Below are 7,723 nucleotides of genomic sequence, written 5' to 3'. Positions count from 1 at the left end.
TCCCAGCTTTGTGTGATATTGCATTCAATGTAAATTATGTAATTTATTTCTGTTTTGTAACCATTATGCTACTGAAACTTCCAATGCACAAAATTAAATTAATTTTAATAAATTCTTAACTTCTCAGCATCTTTGGGTGAAAAGTTTGTGAATTACCGAAATTTGAAAATTTTCGGATTTAAAGATTTATATATATCTCCTAAAACGTGAGTTTACCGATCACTATTGATTTTATAATGTCATGTTTTAGGTGTAAATATTGCTCCAAATTTTATAAAAATTCCCTCAATAAAACGAATTATTAAACACAATTCTCTACCCATTTACATTGTTGACAACTTTGTTATTATACCTAAAAAAGCGCCTTGCTGTCAACTCCCATGTGGTCTAGTGGTTAGGATTCCTGGCTTTCACCCAGGCGGCCCGGGTTCGATTCCCGGCATGGGAAATAGGTTCCATGGTGTAGTGGTTAGCACTCTGGACTCTGAATCCAGCGACCCGAGTTCAAATCTCGGTGGGACCTTGACTTTTTTTTTTTTTCCACTGATAAAATTGTTATTTCATAAATTATTATTATTTTTTCAAATTTGCGGCTATTTGATATGTTCAATTGCATTGAATCGGAAATTTCTTCTTCTTTGCCGTTCACTTGTTAAAGGTGAAATCCCAGAAATAAACATGTAGTTATAGGCAGGGAAGTCTTAAGAATATCATGGGGCCCCCCGGGCCAAGTGATTTTTCTGAGGCCTATCTGGAAAATTCTCGAAAAATTCAACTACTTTTCGTTTTTCTGGGGCCACTCTTTTCTTGAGGCGCCCCCCCCGGCCGTGCTCGGGTGAGCCCATGCGTTAAGACGGCCCTGGTTATAGGTAAAGTAATAATGTCTTTTTTTGATATTTAATGATAATAATAAATATAACTTCACAAACATTTTATATATTGCGATTTTCTTTTCCTTTTTTCAATATTTGTTTCTCAAGGTTTTCATGTTATGTTTCAGGTGCATTGGTATGTAACCAGGGTCCGAATGTTGATGACATTTGCATTTTTTTTTTGCATCTTTTGCATTTTCCTGCTTTTTTTTTTTCACTGTTGGGGCATTTTTTTGGCATTTTCACAATATTTTTTCCCACTTTAAATTTTTTTTTTTTTTTTTTTTGACGATGGAAAATTGAGAAAAAAAATTACATGTGAATACTGAACTGCATTGAGCTCTTTTTATGAAAAAAATATGCTTGAATTTTTTGGAAAATGGAAATAAAAGATGCTTTTCGGCCTCGTAGCAGGATTTTCTCGGGAGGGAATCATCTTAAGGGCCGTCTTCAGAGTACCTGGTAAATTCTAGAAAAATTTCAACCAGATCTCATTTTGGTGAGGCCCCCTCTTCTCTTGAGGCCCCCGGGCCGTGCCCTGGTGGGCCCATGCGTTAAGACTAGGGTGACCATACGTCCCGTATTTCCCGGGACAGTCCCGGTATTTCCTGTTTATTTGGCCGTCCCGACTTTTTGGCAAAAGTGTCCCGGTTTTTCCCGTATTTTACACGAAGCCTACTTAATTTTTATTCTTTATTGAAGTCAAAGATTGACATTATTTTTGAACTCATAAATTATTTTATGATAATTACAACTATATATGAGAATATTAATCTCCCACATTTGCCTTGGTGAACGTTTTTTTTTTCGTGGAATACATTTTGATCCACTGCAATTTGCAGTAATGCATCATTTCCCGCTATTGTGATTTTCCCGTAATTTCAGCAATATTTGGCAACTTTGTTTGATTTTGGCGTCGTGTTTGGCGATAATTGGCGATGTCCCGTATTTGGAATCCCAATGTCCCGTATTTCTCTCAAGGAAAAACCTCTCCTACAGTACGTCAGTCATGGCCCCTAAATCTAGCTACATGACCCTCTGATGAAATTCTCCACGGGACTCTCAATAGTGAATTTCTTTTGTGAAATAACAAGAACCGTCTCGGACCCCCAAGCCGGAGCCCTGTCAGCCCCACTCTTGTGGGGGAGGGTCCATAACTAAAAAGAGGAAGAAAAAAAAAACTTGAGAAAAAAATTTCATGATTTTGTTTCGGTCAAAACTTTTTCTTTCAACATTCGAACATAACCGGCTTTCCGAGAGAACCTTGTTTTACTATTTTGATGGTATATTTTCCAATTTTTAGGGAATTTTTTCGCATTTTTAGGGAATTTTTCGCATTTTTAGGGAATTTTTTCGCATTTTTAGGGAATTTTTCCGCTTATTTAGGGAATTTTTCTTATTTTAGGGAATTTTTTCGCATTTTAGGGAATTTTTCAGTCATTTTTAGGGCATTTTTTCAGTCATTTATAGGGCATTTTTTCAGTCATTTTTAGGGCATTTTTTCAGTCATTTATAGGGCATTTTTTCAGTCATTTATAGGGCATTTTTTCAGTCATTTTTTAAGATTTTCTCAAGGCCATATCATTCGTGCGTTGCAAATGATTTTTCGGAACGGGATCTGTATTTTAATAATTGGAACTTTTATATCTCTTACGGGAAGTGTGTTAAAAGTGTTTTTTTAGTAACTGCACATCATTTGAACTTTTTCAAATTTAATCCCCTGTGCCTCAATTCTGCCTGCATAGACCTGGTGTTTCTGTGCGCACAGAATTTCGATATCTGTGTGGAATGAAAAAAATATCATGCGGGATTTTTTTTCCGTCCAGCAAAAACTCTGTATACGCTGAAGCGTCCCTTCATCAGTGTTCGTCGCCAATACGTATTTAGATGCGTGATTCACGCACCGAAATTCAATTTTATTTCTCTAATTTTATTGACGAGTGAAAATACTCCTTCAAATTTTAGGTAATTTATTAATAGTAACATTTCTCTATTTTTCAGGTGAAAAAACCCCCTTTTTTCATAAAATTATTTCTTAACATTTTGGAGAGTAGAGTGAAATTACTTTTTAACGTTATTTTTTCTGACAACATTGATTCTCAGTGATTCTCAGTCTAAACGTCCATATTTTGTAATTTTATTCACCGTGAGAAAATGGTGCATTTTAGTTCGTAAAGGAATGGCAAACGGGTAAAAATAAAAATTTTATCAGCCAAAAAAAACATACCTTCTCTAGAAAATAACTACAGTCGAATCCCGTTTTAACGAATGCTGTTATAGCGGAAATTCCGTTTTAATGAATGCCGTTATAGAGAAAATCTCGTTTTAACGAATGCCGTAATAGCGAAAATCCCGTTTTAACGAATACTTTTCTAATACCCAGTTTACATAGGAATAATTCAAAAACCTAGAATACCTTTTTCTAGAATTTCGAAAAAAAACCACGAAATTTCTCAATAACGAAGTGATTTGTCCGGTCTCCTGGAGTTCGTTATAACGGGATTCGACTGTACATGGTGCAGTTATGTCTTACATTGAGAAACATCACTAAGCTGGAACCTCTACTGTCATCTATCGAATTAAAAAACCCCAACTGGTTATGTTTTTTATTTGATAGGTGGCATCCATTCGATGATGTCAATGTAATACCTGCTATGCTGCAGCCGTCTTTGACCTTTCAGACACCGCGGGCCACATTGGGAATTTCCCCGAGAAGCCCGCTGGCCACAAACTCGTACTAAGGTATGTACAGTCAAACCTCGTTATTGCGTCATCCGGTTAACACGGCACTCCGCTTAACGGGTCACTTTTTGGAAGTCCCAGTTGTCCTCAGGCAGGAATTGGCACAGCTATGGCTTACTCCGTTTAACGAGTCACTCCGCTTACTAAGTCATATTTTTGCTCTCTCAAGAGTGACTCATTAACGAGGTTTGACTGTATAATTTGTAGGAATGGTAAGAATCCACACAATTTACAAGAGCTTACTCATGTAATTTACATCTTGATAAAAGGGGCGCCAATGGGGTCCCGAGCTGTATTCGGGCAAAAATAATTGAAGACTTTTATTTATTCTGAAATTATTTTTATTAATTATCAATTAAGATTATAGTTCTGAAATTACTTTTTTTCACCAATTCTGGGAAATTTTCCGATTAATTACTAAATAAATTTATTACGATTAATTTTAATCTAAAATCACTTCAAATGATTCTTTTGAATATTTATTTCAATAATTCTGAAATTATTTCCTTCTCAATGTGTTTTTCTAGCGCGTTTTTTGCTCAGCAGAAAACGTTAACCTTATTATAAACCTTAGTAGGTTGTTTTTGTTTAGTCCGGGAGATATCAAAATTCTGTGCTTAGAGAAACAGGTCAGTGCAGGGGAAATAAAAGACAATATGATCTTATATTAGAGAAAGCAAAGTTGGAAGACACATTTCATGTGCAAGAAATACATTTTCTTCCCTGAGGGCACCTCATCTTGGAGCAAACCTCCCCACTGAGATGTTTGTTGGGGGCCCTCCTCTGTATTGGGTTTATAGTGTAAGAAAAAAATGATAATAATGAGATTTGTCCCGGGCATTCATGCTAGTGCCCTGCAAGCCCTACCCTTGTAGGGGTCATGGTGCTCGCTTAAATCATTGAGGATAGATAATTCATTCTGTACTAAGGAGATATTTACCAACAACACAGATGAACACCCCACGATTCAATGATTAGCCTGATGATTACTTCAGTTAAAGGCTATGCAAGAGTTCCTTGTACGGGAGCTCTTATTCTGGTGATGGTTATAATGAAAGCTCTTGCTTTCGTGAATATGTGAGGCAGGGCTCCAACCTCGTGAGTCTGAACCATGAGTTCGATTGTGTACGGCACGCAGACCCATGACCCGTACATCTTTCAGTAGGACACCAGGCTAAGCTCTTTGGTGCCCCCCGAGGTCAGACTCATCACTGCCCCCGTCCAATTATGAATTTATAGTGTGAGAAAAAAAATAACGAGAATCATCTCAAGCCCCTCGGGTTGGAGCCATCCCTCAAATTTGCTGCCCCTCTGAACTTGCTGCCCTGGGCTAACCCCCCCCCCCCTCCTGCAAATACGCCACTTGGTTCGTTGGATTGTCCCGCATTTTATGGGAAAGACAAAATTTTCCTATATTATTTGTGGCTATTGGGAGGCAAGTGCAAACAGGGGGAGGAGGGGTTAAGGGAGGGTTGTCGGCTCACTGGGATCTGGATCAGGAAGGGCGCTGAGTTCACGTTCTATTTTTAGAAATTAAGGAAAAGGGTACAAAAAAAATACATTGGTCAGAGGGCGACCGTTAATTTTCGTTTCAGGTTGCGGCCTTGGCCTTTACCGCTCCGGGTTGACATTCCTTGCATCCATGGCCCCCACATCCTGTAGCGGGGCCCCTGGGCTGGGATCTTTTGTGCGGCCCCTTCTGTAGCTAATTTATAGCGTAGAAAAGGAAAAAAAATGATGATAAACGTCCCGGGTCCCAGGGCTAGAACCCTGTCAGCCCCCCCCCCCCATGTGGGGACCATGCTTGCTTACATCAGATACTCAAAAAAATTTAATAGAAATTGTAATTGTAAATTAATGCAAAAAATTGACTGATTGTTGTCATCTTTGAAAGAAAACAGCTTTTCCGTTTCAATATTGAGACATCCGTCACAGACAAAACGTAGGCTATATCGTCGGCGAAACTTATAAAAAATTGTAGAGAAGAAGAAATGTTTTGAGTTTGTTAAATGTGTAACAGATGGCAGCATCAGACGTGCGACAAATTTGAGCTTAAATCGTTACGTTTTGCATTTCTATCTTGCCAATAGATGACAGCAGTAGTAGCGAGATCCAAGCGATTCACAATTTATTCTGCCGCGAAATTTATAGTACAGGGTGTCCCATAAGTTCGTAAATAGTTTAAAAATTCACAAAAAATTGAAGTTGGTAAAAATGCTGGTAAAATTGAAATGGTTTAATGTGGTTTGCAGAAGCGGATTAAGGTCGGGTGAGGGCCCGATCGCAGAAGAAAATATTGGGAACCTTTAAATGAGAGAAAGGTGTAATAAAGTTGGTGTTTTGCGGGGTCCCAGGGCACGCGCCCGATGTGCCCGCCATTAAATCCATCTCTGGTGATTTGTATAAATGACTAAATAAGCGACTGAATGTGGAGTGATCAAGTGAGTGACCGTATGTGTGAGTGTGCAATTCACTGTATAAGTGAGTGATCATACGAATACTTAAGTGAGTGACCGTATATGAATTTCCATGTGACACATGATTAAACGAGCGAGGGACCAAATGAATGACCGAGTGAGTGACTATGAGTATGTGTGTAGAAATTCTAATTTCCCACCTTGACATGTGAACGTGAGCAATATCATGATTGAGAGAGTGACTGTATGTGAACGTGAGCAATATCATGATTGAGTGAGTGACTGTATGTGAACGTGAGCAATGTCATGATTGAGTGAGTGACTGTATGTGAACGTGAGCAATGTCATGATTGAGTGAGTGACTGTATGTGAACGTGAGCAATATCATGATTGAGTGAGTGACTGTATGTGAACGTGAGCAATATCATGATTGAGTGAGTGACTGTATGTGAACGTGAGCAATATCATGATTGAGTGAATAATTATGTGAACGATCAAGTGAGTGACCGTATGAGTAACCAAGTGAGTGACTGAGTTACTGACTACACGAGTGACCAAGTGAGTTACCATATGTGTGCCTAAGTGAGTTACCATATGTGTGCCCTAGTGAGTTACCATATGTGTGCTCAAGTGAGTTACCATATGTGTGCTCAAGTGAGTTACCATATGGGTATCCAAGTGAATGATTGAGTTATTGACCATATGAGTGATCAAGTGATTGACTGTATGAGTGACCAAGTGATTGACCGTATGAATGCCTAAGTGAGTAACCGTAAGAGTGACCAAGTAAGTGACTGCATGAGTGACTGAGCCATTGATTGTATGAATGGTTGGGTCATTGATTGTATGAGTGACTAAGTGAGTGACCGAGCGATTGGCCATATGAATGACCAAGTGAGTGACCGAGCGATTGACCATATGAATGACCAAGTGAGTGACCGTATGAGTGACCAAGTGAGTGAGCGAGTGAGTTGAAATGGCAAGGGGTGAATGCTCAACTCACTTTATAACTTACACTTATCTTTATACCGTTTTTGATGTTAAGTTTCTGTACTTGTGGATTTCGATTTACCGAATTTTTTTTTTGAGGAATATGGTCAGCCTGGAAATTAGGATCCTAAATACGGGATGTTTCCAGTGTATACAGTGTGAGTGTGCTGATTAGTGAAATAAATATTTATATTTAGAATCTTAATTATCGTAATAAAATGTATAATAGAAATGTCCCTAATCCTTGATTTCAGTGAAAAATGAAAATTCGTTGAAATATGGTGGGAAAACGGGAAGTTTTTACAGTAAAGTCTGGTCGAACAAGAATCGCGACGAAATACGAAAAATTCGATCGACCGATTCTATGGGCAGAATTCAGGTTTTAAGAAATAACTGGCAGTTCCACGAACAAGCGGAACCTTTGTTTTTTTTGGCAATTTTTGAAAATATTCTTATTTTTCCCCTATTTGTTAAGATTCTAATTACCCGCATTTTTCTCAATTAAATATGGTCACCCTAAAGTATGAAACACTTCAAACAAGAATTGTAGTTCGCCATTTAAATAGGCCGATACGTTTTATCTCGAAAAAAATGCGGGAAATCGCCAATTGCCCCTTCAAAAAGGATAAGCAAGATTGCCAATTATTATTGAATTCAAATAAAATGTTAAAATTTGCTTGAAATGAAAGACTACTGAAAATC

At 38.2% G+C, this 7,723-nt stretch overlaps 2 non-coding genes across 2 annotated transcripts; both read left to right on the top strand.

The window, feature by feature from the left end:
* The first annotated feature begins 376 nt into the window (after positions 1 to 376).
* Positions 377 to 448, top strand: TRNAE-UUC (transfer RNA glutamic acid (anticodon UUC)). Its single transcript has one exon. It is a non-coding gene; the product is annotated as a tRNA-Glu (tRNA).
* A 3-nt stretch (positions 449 to 451) lies between these two features.
* Positions 452 to 523, top strand: TRNAQ-CUG (transfer RNA glutamine (anticodon CUG)). The gene has a single exon. It is a non-coding gene; the product is annotated as a tRNA-Gln (tRNA).
* Positions 524 to 7,723: the final 7,200 nt, after the last annotated feature.

This window comes from Pholcus phalangioides, unplaced genomic scaffold, assembly GCF_987345545.1.
Source record: "Pholcus phalangioides strain wild (caught in Gottingen) unplaced genomic scaffold, Ppha-v1.0 ptg000004l_1, whole genome shotgun sequence".
In the NCBI taxonomy this organism is placed as follows: domain Eukaryota; kingdom Metazoa; phylum Arthropoda; class Arachnida; order Araneae; family Pholcidae; genus Pholcus; species Pholcus phalangioides.
Note: the sequence above shows the minus strand (reverse complement) of the source record. Positions and strands in the feature narration are given on the sequence as shown.